The 16,894-nt window shown below is 34.3% G+C and overlaps 2 protein-coding genes across 13 annotated transcripts in view; one reads left to right on the top strand and one right to left on the bottom strand.

The window, feature by feature from the left end:
* DCLK2 (doublecortin like kinase 2) overlaps window positions 1–16,894 on the bottom strand; it is a 245,108-nt gene that overhangs the window by 19,225 nt on the left and 208,989 nt on the right. The gene's annotated exons all lie outside the window — the stretch shown is intronic.
* Window positions 1–16,894, top strand: part of LRBA (LPS responsive beige-like anchor protein) — a 740,528-nt gene that overhangs the window by 667,640 nt on the left and 55,994 nt on the right. The gene's annotated exons all lie outside the window — the stretch shown is intronic.

Below are 16,894 nucleotides of genomic sequence, written 5' to 3'. Positions count from 1 at the left end.
GAATGCTGCTTACTAAGTTAAATTATTAGGAAAACAGTAATTATTAAAGAAATAAGATTGTAAGCGTAGGGGCACCTAGGTGGCTCCGTGGTTGAGTATCTGCCTTTGGCTTAGGTTGTGATCTCCGGGGTCCTGGGATTGAGTTCCACGTCGAGCTCCCTGCAGGGAGTCTGCTTCTCCCTTTGCCTATGTCCCTGCCTCTCTCCATGTGTCTCATGAATAAATAAATAAAATCTTTAAAAAAAAAAAAAGATTGTAAGCATAAATCTATTTAAATGTGATAAAACTTGTATTTAGATATAGTACATAAGTATATATGTAACCGTATAGAAGTTAATAGTAGGAAGGAATTCTAAATCTTTTTCATGTCCTCAAACTTGATCTTAGAAGTTATTGAGACTTGTTTTGTCTTATCATTTATTTTCTTAAGTAAAACACTCAAAACATGGTTTTGATGAATACAATATTCACCAAAAAAGTCTGTAGATAGCCTTGATATTTTTGTGTGTATCTTAATCTAATTATGAATCCTCCTAATGCTAACATATATTATGTGCAAAGATTATAGGATTTAACAGGGTGACTTAGGTATCTGTACAATTTTAGAACAAGTATATTTAAGAAACTAAGACTGATTCATAGGGAATATTTATTTTCATTTTAAAGGGAACATTATCTGTGATAAGATTTGCCATTTTTCACCAATATGAAATGCATTCTTTTTTTTATTTTAAGATTTTATATATTTATTCATGAGAGACACACACACACACACAGAGAGAGAGAGAGAGAGAGGCTGAGACACAGGCAAAGGGAGAAGCAAGCTCCATGCAGGAAGCCCGATGTGGGACTCGATCCCGAACTCCAGGATCACACCCTGGCCAAGGGCAGGCGCTAAACTGCTGAGCCACCCAGGGATCCCCAGAGATGCATTCCTTTTTAATTCTACTTATGACTTGATAATATTGATAGTATATAATAAGTACATATTTAAATATACTTGCCAGTATATATTATTGCCTGGTTCATGTGCCAGACAATGATTAGTACACAAGCAGAAGCATCATGTATTAGATGTACATATGTCTTAAATTGCATAGGATTTAGATTGTTGTTTTTTTATTTAATTTAGAGCTGAATCAAATGAACCCTTAAAGACTTTTCTAATTTTTCATTTCTTGGAAAATGTTCCTTATGGGGCCATTTTATTTTATTAGAGCAATAACTGATTGCATGACATAGAATATACATACTTCCATATATAAAACTGAGGTTAGGGCAAATATACAAGTGGAAAACAATATATATATATAATACATATTTCATTGTTAGACTAGAATAGCATAGGCCAGTTTCCTTTTTTTTTTTTTACATATTTGAAGTGTTAACTTTGTTTTATAGATGTCCATAATTCTTCACCAAATACACCACCTACTTTTGTTTTTTCATGTTCCCTTATAGTAATTATTCATAAAGCTACGTAGTTGCATTATGACTGAAAGGACAGTATAGATTTGATTTTAGAAATCTCCTGTTTTACTTAACATACCAGCATATTATCTTATATTGCTATATAATCTGCAATTTTAATTATGAAATTCCATAATACTCTGTAGAGTTGCTCTGAAGATATGCTTAACACTCTCTTCCAATGTGAGATCCTATTTTTAAAGACTTTATTGATATGTCCAAGATGATATAACTATACCTTCCTTGTCATTAGAGTCTATGCTACCTTTGCATGATAAAAGATGGCTCTCAACCTGTACCTTTATAATACTGCTAGTTAAAAAGTGAAACATTTAATTAGCAGGTTGTTTAAAGAATGTAATTTGTTCTTTGTTTTATGGGATTTTTTCCCTTTTATCTGTTTCACCCATTTCCCTATACTTGCCTCCCCTCTGGCAACTACCAGTTTATTCTCTGTATTTAAGAGTCTGTTTTTTTGGTTGTCTCTTTTTTCCTTTATTTGATTTTTTTTTTAATTTTTAAATTCTACATATGAGTGAAATCATGTGATATATGTCTTTTTCTGAATTATTCACTTAGCATTATACCCTTTAGGTCCATCCATGTTGTTGCAAATGCCAAGATCTCATATTTTATGGCTAAATAATACTCCGTGTGTGTGTGTGTGTGTGTGTGTGTGAATGAATAAAGACATCTTTATCCATTCATCTACAGATGGTGGATGCTTAGGTTGCTTTGATAGCTTGGCTGTTCTACGTAACACTGCAATAAATATAGGAGTGCCTTTATCTTTTGGAATTCATGTTTTCCTTGTTCTTGGGTAAATAGTAATAGAATTACTAGATCATATGATAATTCTAGTTTTAATTTTTTGAGGAACCTCTATACTGTTTTCCAAAGTGGCTGCACTAGGTTGCATTCCCACCAACAGTGTATAAGAGTTGTTTTTTTCGCCCCACATCCTTGCCAACACTTGTTATTTCTTATATTTTTTATTTTAGCCCTCTGACTGGTATAAAGTGATATCTCATTGTGGTTTTGATTTGCATTTCTCTGATGATGAGCAATGTTCAACATCTTTACTGTGTCCGTTGGCTATCCAGAAGACATTTGGAAAAATGTCTATTCAGGTCCTCTGGCCATTTTTTTTTTAATTTGATTATTTGGTGTTTTAGTGTTGAGTTGTGTAAGTTCTTTATATACTTTGGATATTAACCCTGTCTTGGATATATCATTTGCAAATATTTTCTTGCATTCAGTAGGTTGCCTTTTTGTTTTGTTGACGGTGTCCTTTGCCATGCAAAGGTTTTTATTTAGGTGTGGTCCCGGAATTTTGCTTTTGTTTCCCTTTCCTGAGGAGACATAGCTGGAAAAATATTTCTATGCTAATGTCAAAGAAATTACTGCCGATGCTTTCTTCTAGGAGTTTTATGGTTTCAGGTCTCACTTTTAGGTCTTTAATTCATTGTGGGTTTATTTTTGTGTCTGATTTAAGAAACCATACACAGTTTCATTCTTCTACATGTAGCTGTCCGGTTTTTCCAGCACTATTTGTTGAGAAAACAATCTTTTCCCCTTTTTATATTCTTGCCTCCTTCGTTATAGAATAATTGACCATATATGCATGAGTTTATTTCTGGGCTTTCACTTTAACATGTTAGGACTTCATAATGTTTTGTAGTAAAAATACAGCATACAATTTACCGTTTTAGCCATTTTTGAGCATAATTCTGTGATATCAAGCACATTACTGTGCATCCATCTCTAGAAGTTTTCCATCTTCCCAAACTGAAACTCTGTACTTGTTACAATAGCAACTCCAGATCCACCCCACCCACCCACACGTAGTCCTTGACTACCACCATTCTACTTCCTGTCTCTAGGAATTTGACTAGTATAGGTACCTTATAGAAGTGGAATCATACAATGTTTATCCTTTTGTGTCTTGCCTATTTTACTTAGCATAATATCTCCAAGGTTCATCTGTGTTGTAGCATGTCAAAACTTACTTCCTTATAAGGAAGAAGAATATTCCATTGTTTGTGTATACCACATTTTGTTTATCCATTCATCTGTTCATGGACATTTTGAGTTGTTTTCACCTTTTTGGCTATTGTGAACAGTGCTTCTATAAACATCGGGGTATATGTATCTGTTTAAGTCTCTGCTTTCATTTCTTTTGTATATATACCCAAAAGTAGAATTGCTAGATTATATGATAATTCTGTGTTTAGCTTTTTGAGGAACCACCATACCAAATAAATTTTTAGTATTTCTTTTTCAAGATCAACATTTTCTAAAGATTATTTAAAACTTTTGTTTTAAATTTCCTTGGTTCCTATTATTTTCCACATTAGCAAGTAGTTAGTTATTAGCAAATTAAACTTTAACCAGTTTTCCACTCATCACACATATATTTATTTTTATATTATATAAACATATATATTAGATTCAGCATTCATTTAAAAAATATGGCCTATTATGTCCTAAATATGGTAGATACTTAGTATTCTTGAAAGATAAATACAGTAGTCCATCCCCGCCCACCCTTATCCATAGAGCATATGTTTCAAGACCCACAATGGATGTCTGAAACTGTGGATAGTACCAAACCCTATATATACTATGTTTCATCCTGCACATATATACCTATAATAAAGTTCTGTTTATAAATTAGGTACAGTAAGAGATTAACAACAATAACAAAAGTTAGTTGAATGTAGTTTCTTTCTCTCTCAGAATATCTTATGTACTCTACTCAACCTTCTTGTGATAATGTGAGATGATAAAATGCCTACATGTTGAGATTAAGTGAGGTGAATGACATAGGCATTGTGCCATAGTGTTAGGCTAGTACTGACCTGATGTCATGGCAGAAAGAAGATCATCTGCTTCCAGACCATGGTTGAGGTCATGAATCCATTGAAAGTGAAACCATAGATAAAGGGGGACACCTATATATTACTTCATTATTTAGCACTATTCACATAAATATACATGATTAATTCTCAAAGTTTTCTGGATGTTATTAAAACAAATATAATTTTTATTGTAGTCATTCCATATCATAGTGCTAACTCGGTGATGTAATGCAATATGATACAGTAGAATAGATGGATAGATAGATAGATAGATAGATATGAATTTAATTCCTGACCCTGATGCCTGCTAGTTGTGTGACTTGGATCTTCCCAAGACTCTGTTTCCTTATATATTGAATTGGTATGACTACACCCACCCCATAATTTAGATGAGGCATAATGCATGTAAAGTGCCGGCATGGTACCTATCCCATCATTAAGTATTTATTAAGTGTTAAGTGTTAGCTCCGTTCCTTATTCTTCTCTGTTAAACTCCTGGGTTAAGAAACACAGCCATGAAAAGAATATGAATTACTGATTGTATCACAGAAAGATCATAAAATACTAACACTAGATAGGTTATCAGAGACTGTTTCCTAGAGGACACATGCAAAGTTCATTGTAAAGTGAGGCAAGGAAAGAAAAGAATAGGTCATTGATTTATTCATTTTTTAAAACATTTTATTTATTTGAGAGAGCATGGGGAGAGGGAGGGTGAAGCAGGCTGCCCGCTGAGCAGTGAGCCCTATGCAGGGCTCAGTCCCAGGACCCTGAGCCTAAGGCAGACACTTAACCAACTGAGCCACCCAGGCATCCCAATTTACTCATTTTTTTAAACAACCTTTTACTAAACCCAAATTATATAATAAGGTTAAAAAGTTGAAAGTCAAACACCTGCTCTCATCAGCTTGAGTACATTATCGAGCTTGGAAATATGGATAAGTAAACAATTATACTGTGGTAAACTCAGTTTAGAGGTAAGTACACTGTATGTATGCACAAGCATACACAATAGGCACTAAACCCTAACTGCCAGAATCCAGACACGTTTTCTGGGAAATGAGAGACTGGATTGAAGGATAAATGAGAACATTGGATAGAGTCACAAGCAAAGGGTATCTACACAGAAGAAAGTGTATACACTTTCTGCACATAGGTGAGGGAGATCATGATAGGAGAATGTGATATATGTGCAATGAACCAGAGGATAAGATAAGAGAGAAAGACAGGAACCATACCATAAAGGGCCTTTAATACTATAAAAGTAATTATAACTACACTGGCAGAAGGCAGTAGATTATAGGTTGAAGGTTAGTGACATAACCACATGTGTGTCTTAGGACCTATCTGAAAGATTGAAAAGATAAAAACTGAAAAGTGCCCACTGGATTATTCTAAGATCACCGTGTGATCTTACAGAAATATTAGGAGTTAGAGGACTGTGCAGTGGATGGGACATGAGCAAGTAAACACAGTGAGAAAAGAAATAATTGAAGAGAGAATCTTTAGTCACTTTATTGAGATACAGCTCGCATATGATACAATTTACCCATTTAACATGTACATTACAGTAGTTCTTCGTATATTCACAGAGTTTTATAAGCACTACCACAATCTAATTTTAGAACATATTTGTCACCACAAAAAGAAACCCATACCCCACTAGAAGTCACTCTGAGATTTATTTTCTTTTCTAATGGGTAAATATTTGACCATGTTTCTATGTTAATTGGAAAGATCCAAAAAGAGGGAAGTGTGTAAAACATACATGGAATAGAGCATGTAGTAGACTACCAAGCTCTATGAGGAAGAAAAAAGGAACAAAATCCAGGACACAGATAGAGATAAGTACTGTACAGCATGGAGCAATACTGCCTTGTCTGAGATCAGAGAGTAGACGTTTACCCTGAGGACTGGTGTAAGTAAATGTGCATGAACAAGAGGAAAAGGCAACAAGAGTATGAGGTTTATATCAAAGGTGAGGGTGAGATAATATTTATGGGAACACCTAACGTAATGATGGGTGCTTCCTAGATGCTCAGTAATAGATGATTACTTTCTTTCCATTGTTTTTCTCTGTTCTCATCCGCAGAAGAGTAGATGTACAAAAGAAACTTGACTGGAGGGGCACCTGGGTGGCTCAGTCACTTAAGGGTTTGCCTCCCGCTCAGGTCATAATCCCAGGGTCCTGGGATCGGGCCCCACCTCAGGCTCCCTGCTCAGCAGAGAATCTGCTTCTGCCTCTGCCTCTGCCCCTTTGCCGGGGTGGGGGTGGGGGTGGCGCTCTCTCTCTCTCTCTCTCTCTCTCTCTCTCAGATAAATAAAATAATTTTTTTTAAAGAAAAAAAATTGACTGGAGAGGCGTGTGTGTGTGTGTGTGTGTGTGTGTGTGTGTAAATACATGGAATATATAAAGCAGAGTTGAAAGTGGAAGGGTGAATGATGGAATTTGTTAAAGAGGTGCTGTTAACTGGTACATCTAGGCTGGTTTGGACAGATAAGGAAAGGGCCAATAAACTGGGCAAATTTGTCCTTTTATTCATTTATTCAACAAGTAACCATTTTATTCAAGGTACTGAAAATAGAGATGAGCAAGACAGAGCCCTCATGGAACTCCCATTCGAATGGGGTGCACAGAAAATAAGCAGTAAAGATTAATGAAGAAAATAAGACTAGGTAAGAGGATACAGAGTGCCATGTGAATAGGGTGCTCTTTCAGAAAGGTTGCTCATGGGCTGCCTCTCTCTTCATAAACAATTTCCTTCCTACTTTGAGATTGGAGCAAAGCTGTACAAGGTGACCCAGGGAGGCAGCTCCTATGGCTCTAACCATGGCCCGCCATGTGCCTGTAACCCCCTGGCCCCGACAGCCTCCAAGCCCTCTTGTCACAGCCTCCTGCTAGTTGTAAAGCTCCCATAATTGCCCTCTTCTTGTTCACTCCTCACCTCATCTCCAGGCTACACTGTCTTTTCTTCAGAAAACCTCTAAGATGTACCTCTAAGATGCTTTAACACCTCTAATATTAGTAAATTTGTGCATATACTTGAATTATATTAGAACGTTATCTCTGCAAGATCATAGTAATGAGACCACTATAGATTTGTGCTTCTCTTGTATTAAAAGCAAATTGGACTTATTTCTGTCATTAAGTATAGTTTTACTTATTTCTATTCACTGCCATATATTTAGTTTAACTTGGAACAACACTTAGATACTCACAGAGTCAAGTTGTTTATGTACAAGTCATCTATTTACTTACTACTTGGGAAAAGCTTCATTTCTCTTAAGGAAGTTTTATTCTAGAGTGAATGGTTAATATATATGGCATAGTAAGTGATCATAAAAATAATCTCTCTATAAAAAAAGCACTAAACGATAGAAATAATAACCGTAAGAGGGGGAAGAGTAATCAGAGAAACAGCCTGCAGCACATTAAACTTTTATGTTGTTTTTAATTTTTAGAAAACAGCTGGGTTATCAATATACAACTACGTGTACATTTGCATATCACACACCAGAGAGAATTATTTTTCAGGCAAATACACTATTTTTTTCAAATATCTGTGACCTCCGATTTAAAGATAGATTCTTATCTTTAGCTGTTTATTCTAACAGACCTCTTTGCTCCTTATTTCTGTCTCTTTGATAAATTTTTATTTTTCTCTACCTTTACTGTTTTTCAATCTATTTTCCAGCATTTACATATATTCTCTTTTTTGTGCATTTTTTTTAAATTGAGGTATAATATTAGTCTCAGGAATAGATCATAATAGATATTTGTGTATATTGTGAAATGATTACCACAGTAGGTCTAGTTAGTTAGCATCTGTCACCATACAGAGTTATGGAATATTTTTTCCTGTAATGAGTACATATATTCCTTCATGGACAAGGTACACATAAATAAAAGTAGTTATCTTCTTCTTGTTAACTCTGCTGAATTTGGTTTGACTTCTTCACTTCTCTTCCTTTATATTCCTTTCTCTTCCTTATGAAACCTTCCTAACACTATTTCAAAAAGCTAAAATCAAGGAAAGAACAAATTTAAAAAGAGAAAAATTAGTATACTTGAATTCAGGGTCAGCTATGAGTAAGAATAAATATATTTTTATTAAGAAAAAAAAAAACCTTCTAAACTCCAAATTCACAAAATAAATACATGATGAGAGAGTAGACTCTCTGCTGAACAGGGATCCCAATATGGGGCTTGATCCCAGGACCTGGGATCACGACTTGAGCCAAAGGCAGATGCTCAACTGACTGAGCCACCCAGGGGCCTCAAGATTTTCATTATTTTTTTAAAGGTTTTATTTATTTATTCATGAGAGATGCACAGAGAGATCGGCAAAACACAGGCAGAGGGAAAAGGAGGCTCCTTGCTCTATTTACATAGATGGGCAGGGAAGAGGAGGAGGAGGAGAGCCATGATATTGCTCAATTTAAAGAATTATATACAATGAGCCTCATAATGTAAAAGTAAAATCTGAAAAATTTCCCTAAGTTGTGTTTAGTGTCAGTGGTTGGTTTTCCCTCTTCCAAATTTATCCTTCCAAATGCTGTTTTAGCAACACATAATCACTCTGAGAAGGTCTGTTTTCCAAAAGCAGCAGCAGCAGTGTTTAAGTTTACATGACCCCAGTTTCATGACGGCAGTAGCAAATCAGATATCTTATCCAAGGAAAAGCATTTTTGGCTTAGAATTCAATCACTTTCGTGGTGGGAGTCAACAACTTGTTTCAGCTCTAACACTACTGCAGAACACTGGCTGCAGTGAATCTTTCAGGAAGCATAAACACAATTGGTATTTATAGCATTGTTAACATTTGTTAAATAGTTAGGGGAATGGTCTGTAAGTCTGTTTTAAGCAGGTGGGGCAAGAATCTTTGTTTTGACTGCAGTGAGATTTAAGAGTAGGACAGTAAGACAACATGATTACTATAGTTATAGCAATAGAGTAGATTAGAAGTATTGAATACAGTAAGTTAAGAGTTCATGCAGCCACTATTCAGAGTGTTACAAAAATAATTCTGAAGTATCTCTGGCCAGAAGTGTGTTACACAGATGGCATATTTGACACAGTGCAGGCCAGGAACTGTACAACGAAAAGCCAAATAAACAGTAAGGATTAGTCAAGTTTTAATTGAAAACCTACATAAAAAATACCTTGAAATTATGCCAGACTTTCTTGTATATCAAAACCACAGTAATCAAAGTTTCCCTTCGTCAATTAAATGAACATCAAAGTTGTCAGTAAAGCTAATCTTTGTATTTTGCTAGTTATTATTGCATATTGCAGTCTTCTTAGTTAAATAGGTATAGCTAAATTATACGTGCAAGGATATAAAACAGGCACAGTGTTAATATTTTCATGATTTTTTTTTGCCCTGTCAACTACCCAAGGAATCCAGAGCCACTCTATCATGCTGATGTCTTCTGTCATAAACCTGTTTACTTCAGATACCATCTTCATTCTAAATTGAGAATGTGAAAGTAGTCTCAAAGCAAGTGACTGAATTTTGTTCTCTAAATTTTAAACTAAATACAAGCTTCTAGGAAGGGTGAGATGAAAAATAATTGCATAGATATGAAAAATCTATATAAGATTATTTACAAGTATGATAGATTTCCAAATGCTCAGAATAGCAACATTAAAAAAACACTGCTAACGAAGATGAGGAAGTTTACTTAGAATATAATCACTGTTTTTAGTTTTCATTATTGGTGCGCAAAAGCAACAAAAATTCTAGTAGTTTTTGGGAACTTCTTGAGTCAAGTACAAATTTTTTAAATGTTAAATATTATTAACTACATTCTAACAGTAATTTTATTGTCTTACCCTGTTCTGCCCCTGTCAGTACTGTGTAATTAGAGAGTATTTGTGTGTATGTGTGTGTGCATATTGTCTTTCAACTCTACATCCCTCAAGGTTGATGATCATGTCATCTCACTGTACCTCATTTCATTATTCTTACACAGTGGATGTTCACAAATATTCCTGTGAAAATAGACAACATGGTGTTTACCAAATGAATAACTCAATATGGCTGCTTATTTCCAGGACATAGGTTAAACATATTTGTCTGGTTTTGAGAAATAATATAATGGTCTGAATCCAGTAAATTAACTCTTCTGATTTTCTTTTTTTTTTTAGAAATGTGCCCTACGTTTTCACTGTTTGCCTCTCAACTTTGGCAACCTCTTTGAAGCAGCATTTCACTTATTTTTCTAGGCAGGCTGCTTTATCTACTCATTTCCAGTAGCTAGAGATGGAGGTGTTTTGAATGAGCACATCAATGTTCTAGACAGAGATACTGTTTGAAATTATCCATGAACACAGTGCCGCTGAACATTATTGAGTGACATTTGTTTCTGTTGGTTGTGTCTGCTCTGACTAGCTGGTTTCTTTCAGATTGGCAGCTGGGATTATGCTGCAGTGGATGGACAGCTATAAGAAGTGGAGATTGTAGTGAGGCTGGGCTGGGCCTCAATTTAATGTGTGTCTGGAATGTATGAGTTCAGTTAAATGCACTAATGGGAAATCTATGCATATTTTTACAATTTAAAATCACCTTATGTTTTACCTTGCTAACTTCCATAATATTATGGAATAAATATGTAAGTAAAAATACTCCTCTCCTTTCCTAATGTTCCCTCTCTGCTGATTTATTACTGCATTATTTTTTTAATAAGTTTTATTTTATTTAGCAAGCTTCTCTTTCTCTTTGCTCTTTATGTACTCCATATCATCATCGTGACATGTATATATCTCAAGATAACAAATACATTGTGAAAAGCATATAGTTTACTTGCAAAATTTATATACTAAATGACCAAATATTGCTAAAACAAAAGGCTCTTTGATATCAGATAGATATAAATTAGGAAATAAGCTCAAATAACAAAATTAACTTTGTAGAAGGTCTCTGCATTTCACAGTTTTTGACCAGTTTATCAACTGGAGTTGTTCCTAAATGATTAAAAAATTCTTCTGGCTACTATGTTGATGGAGAAATTAAACTTCATAAAGGTATAATAAATATTGGCATATTTTTCTTAGATTTTTCATATTATTTTAAGATTTTTTCAAAATGGAAATATTTTTGTTTTTCTTTATTTTTAAAGTAATGCATGTTAAGATAAACAGTATATAAAATATTAAACAGTATAAAAATGAAGAAAGTATTAATTTTTATTTGCCAATCTTTTTATCCACTTTCACCAGAGATAACAGCTGATAATAGATTGGTACATACCCTCCAGGTTTTGTGCATGTATACTCAAGTATATGTACGCTCACATAACACATGGAAGTATGTGTGTATGTTTATACTTTTATTTTTATTTTTTACTTACATGAGGTCATATACTAAATTCTTTGGTAATTAGGATTTTTTTTCATCAACATATTATAGATTAGTTTCCATGTAAGATACGTTCAGCTCAACTCATTCATTTTAATGGCTGCATAATATTTCATCATCAGAATTTAAGTAGTTTTGTCCCATTTTTACTGCTGGAGAGTGCTGTCATAATTGTATCTAAGTTGTTGTGCATTCATCTCCCTCTTTCCTTATGAAAATTTGTTGAAGTAGAATCAAAAACTCAGTCTTTAGTTGAAAACATAATTTTATTTTTCTATATATATAATTTCTCAAAAATTTTTATAAAGGTTATGTTTCAAGTCCATGTTTACATAGAGTAACTTCTTTTCATTTTAACTTATTTATTTCTTCACCATATTATCTGGTCTCTATTTTGAATACTTATCTAGTTGAGTTTAAAATATGCTTAGGGATGGGACACCTGGGTGGCACAGTGGTTGAATATCTGCCTTTGGCTTGGGTTGTAATCCTGGGGTCCTGGGATCAAGTCCTGCATCAGGCTTCCCGTAGGGAGCCTGCTTCTCCCTCTGCCTATGTCTCTGCCTCTCTCTGTATGTCTCTCATGAATAAATAAATAAAATCTTTTTTAAAAATATGCTTAGGGATGCCTGTGTAGCTCAGTTAGGTAAGGTTTGGACTTCTGATCCTGGCTTAGGTCTTGATCATGCAATGATCATGAGTTCAAGCCCCACAATGGGCTCCGTGCTGGGTGTGGAGCCCAATAAAAAAAATTAATAAAATATGCTAGTATATCATGACATTTCTTTTTTACTTATAGGCTATTTATCTTTTACATTTATGCTTTACATAGTTTGAATTCTATGGGTTTTTTTTTATTTCTAGGGCACTTTGAATAATTTCAATCTTAAAAGATTCCTTTTAAATAATTGAGTTAGGTTCATTATGCTACTGTTTTTGTTTCTTTGTTTGGTTTTGGGTTTTTTGTTTTTGTTTTTGTTTTTTGTTTTTTGTTTTGTTTGAGAGAGAGAGAGAGGCTCTTATGAGCCTGAGTGCACGCTAATACACCAGCAGAGCAGAGGTGGGGCAGGGCAGAAGGAGATAGTCTTAGGCAGTCTCCATGACCTGAGATCAGGACCTGAGCGGACATCAAGAGTCAGACGCTTAACCAACTGAGCCACCCAAGTGCCCCACATTATGCTATTTTTTAAAAATTTTGTGCATTGAAAATTTTTCTTCTATTAAAAGGCTGTTTTTGTTCTATTAAATTTGCATTTCATTTTTTAGGTTAAGAATGAGTTTGATTTCTTAATGTTTATAAATGATGCTTTGCCTTTTTTTTTAAACAAGCTAGAGATGTTATCCAAACAAAACCATATATATTATATATAATTTTGTCTTTTGGAATCCTCATGTATTTTTTTATCAAGTACTTGTCCTCTTTCAGCCTTAGTAGTTCATATTGTCAGGATTTTTGTCCTTTAGGAATTAAGTACAACGTTCAACATGTTATAATTAAGTAGTCATTTGATTACTATATTTTTAAATTCACTGATACTAAAGCTAGATTTTCAACTGTGGCCCCAAAGAACACTGATTCTGATCAACCAGACATTTTAGTCAGTAAACATTAAATGTAAACCTACCAAATATCTAGCAAATTGTGCTCAACATAAGTTCAAATGTGTGTAGGGCAAGAGGAAAACTGGCACAGATAATAATATTGTATGTACAGTAGAAATCACTGAATATTCTTAATGTGACTCTTTTTTTAAGTACTGAAAAGTGAATTAATTCTGAAATATAAAATATAGGATCTTACTTGGATTTTTAAACCTTTCTTGGCAAAGAATTACTCTAGAATTTTAAGACAGCTTTTTATTTTATTTTATTTTTTAAATCATACCATACATTTTTTTAAAGATTTTATTTATTTATTCATGAGAGACACAGAGTGAGGCAGAGACATAGGCAGAGGGAGAAGCAGGCTCCATACAGGGAGCCTGATGTGGGACTCGATCCCAGGACTCCAGGATCACGCCCTGCGCTGAAGGAAGGTGCTAAACTGCTGAGCCACCCAGGCATCGCTTATACCTTTTTATTTTAATTGGAAGGGTAGAAAGAAGAAAATGACAACATCCCCTATAGGAAAAAAATTTATTTTGTTTCTCATTCTAGCTTTATTTTTTTTCAACTCAATTTGCCAACATATAGTATAACACCCACTGCTCATCCCATCAGGTGCCCTTCTTCATGCCCAAACAGCTTTCTAGAACTTAATTTTGATAATCACAGAAAATCTTAATATATCGCTAAATGTAATGTGTTTTCCTGATAAATTTTTTTTCAATTTCTCTATCCCAATTTTATAGTGCTTTTAGAAGTAAATATATAGGAGATAAAATACAATTTCAGAGTTGTGTGCTTAAAAGAAACAGCATACATATGTGTTTACCTTAATTGCATCCATATGTTTAAGTTATTTCTCTTCCAAACCCATCTTAAAATAAAATTTTATAACTTTATTGTTGGTTACTAAGTGTTGTGCTGATTTAACTTGTTTCCTCTGTTAGATTAAAAAGACCCATTCTGAGAGACTAAAACAGTCATTGTTAAGTTGAAGCCAAATACCACATTGTCACTAAGCCAAGTCTACTTTTATTTACTTTTATTTCTTTTATTTCTTTCTTCCTTTCATTCTCTCTAGTGTGTTAATCTATATATATATAAGCTGTCTCTTTCTCTAGATACAGCTATAAAATCATGCAAGTATGCAATAGTTGGCACAGAGAACAATGGAACATGCAGCTTGTTGAAAATATTTTCATAATATTTCCATTTGGAAATCCATTAATAAATTCTCTAGGTAATATTTGAGATGCTGTTTATAAAATATAAATATGTGGTTTTACTGGAATGGCTCAAAGTATTTGCATAGTCTTTTTTATTATATATTTCAACATCTGGAATGCTGCCTGCTGAACTCAGGTTTTCTTATAGAAAGTAGTAACAGGCTATTTACAGAAATAATTGGGAATCAATGAATAAGAATGTTAAATAATAAAGTAAGCTTTTTAGTAGAAATGTTTAATAGAACGTTTTATTCAGTGTGGGGCTGCTTTGTAATAGTGTTTGGAGTGTATCTTAGCTGCATCCCTGCTGAATTATGTTGACTTGGATGACCATTCATTCTTTCAGTAAATATTTATTGAATACCTACTGTATGTCAAGTACCCAGAAACACAGAAATATTTGACAGTCTCTCATCTCAAGGGGACTTACGGCCTAATCAATAAGGCAGAAATTATAAACAAGTAACTAAAATGTTAAGTAAGTAGTAGAGGTCTGCGCACGTTGCTATAAGAGGAACAGGGAGGGGTAGCAACAGTCTGATGAGACTGAAAAAGAAATTTCCCAGAAGTCAGAGATACCCAAGCTATGTCTTAAAAAATAAGAAGGAGGTAACCCCACACAGAGAAAAGGAATAGAAAAAAATAGGAAAAGAAAATAGTATATACAAAGACAGTAGGACACATTACATCTCACGGTATGTGATATGAGATGAATGGTGGCAGAGGATGAGAATAGAATCATAGGCAGGGGCTATATTATTACTAATTATAATTATCACTAGTTGGTAACATTATGAAATGCTTACTTAACCTCAACCAGCACTGTGTTGTCTTTTATGTATATAGGGTAATAATCATATGAAACATTTATTGCTAGCTTACATTATGTCAAGATTTGTTCTAAATGTTTTATATTATCTCATTTAATCTTCATAATACCCACTTAATTATCACCATTTTTAGATAAGGAAACGAAGGCACAGAATGTTAAGTAACTTGCCCAAAGTCACTTAACTAATATGTGAAAAAGCTGAGATTTTAAATTAAGCAGTCTGTTCCGATGTCTGCATACTTTACTTCATGAGTGATGTTACCTTATGGAAAGGAATTCAGAAAAAAAAAAAAAAAAAGGAATTCGGATGGAAGGATTTTAAGTAGAGAAGTTATATAATCAAATTTGCAACATGAGGATTGAACATCTCCTTGCAAGCTCAGGTGTATTTAACTCCAAAGAAAGATGAAGGCTGCTGGCTAATGTTTATAATTTTGGTTATTGTAGGATTTTTTTTCTTAATGTAATTTTACAGTAGAAATGAAAAAAGATAAACTGTTTATTTTTTTTTTAGATAAACTGTTTAAAAGCAGGAACATTCTCTTGTTTTTCATTGAATCTTTCTAGCACTTTCTCATCCCCCTGTAAGATAATGTAAGGCCAAATGTGTTAATTATTGAAATCGACTTATGGGTACATGGGGGTTCATTATCCTATTCCATAATAAAAATTTAACATAATAAGCAAATTTTTAGCATCTGGAACTAAGACTATCTAGATGAAGGAATGTTCATTAAAAACAGTTTAGGCACTTGGTAGAGTTGATCAAGCAATACCAGGGATCCCTGGGTGGCGCAGCGGTTTGGTGCCTGCCTTTGGCCCAGGGTGCGATCCTGGAGACCCAGGATCGAATCCCACGTCGGGCTCCCGGTGCATGGAGCCTGTTTCTCCCTCTGCCTGTGTCTCTGCCTCTCTCTCTCTCTCTCTCTCTGTCTGTGTGACTATCATAAAAAAAAAAAAAAATCAAGCAATACCAGTCCACTTTCCTGAATCTTAACACCTATATGTTTTCTGTGACTTCAAACTTCAGTTGTGCCTCTAATTTTCTGTTGCTTTATACATAAGTCTGAAGGGAAAAGTGAAGGAAAAGTGATAAATAAAATTACTTTGAGGGACTTTTTCAAATCACACATATTGCCCCAGAATTTCTCACTTGGCTCTTAAGAAAATCACTATATAGTGAGATACCGAAGTGTTGTCATATCCCTCAGCTATGTTGGGGTGAAGAAATGAGAGTTATTGCCTTTACTGACATCTTTCAGACCTTCCCTGAAAGACTCTTTGGTCTCAGTAATAGCAATGATCAGCCTTCACTTATACTCCCTCTTGTCCACATTTTGCCCTTGTCAAGAACTGTGCTTCTCTCTCAAGCTTGGTTTTGTCCCCAGTACAAATTTAGATGAGGAGGCATAAAGGTCTGATTGAGCTTGCTAATGTAATAGGCACTAAATTCACTTTTTGGTTGTGAGAATACTATGTGCAAGGTACTTTATACTAAAATATATGATATTCTGAGCCTTTATAGTATAGTGCAGAGAC

This window comes from Canis lupus, chromosome 13 (genome assembly GCF_048164855.1).
Source record: "Canis lupus baileyi chromosome 13, mCanLup2.hap1, whole genome shotgun sequence".
NCBI classification, from domain to species: Eukaryota; Metazoa; Chordata; class Mammalia; order Carnivora; family Canidae; genus Canis; species Canis lupus.
The sequence above is the reverse complement of the archived record's forward strand: the minus strand, read 5'-3'. Positions and strand labels throughout refer to the sequence as shown.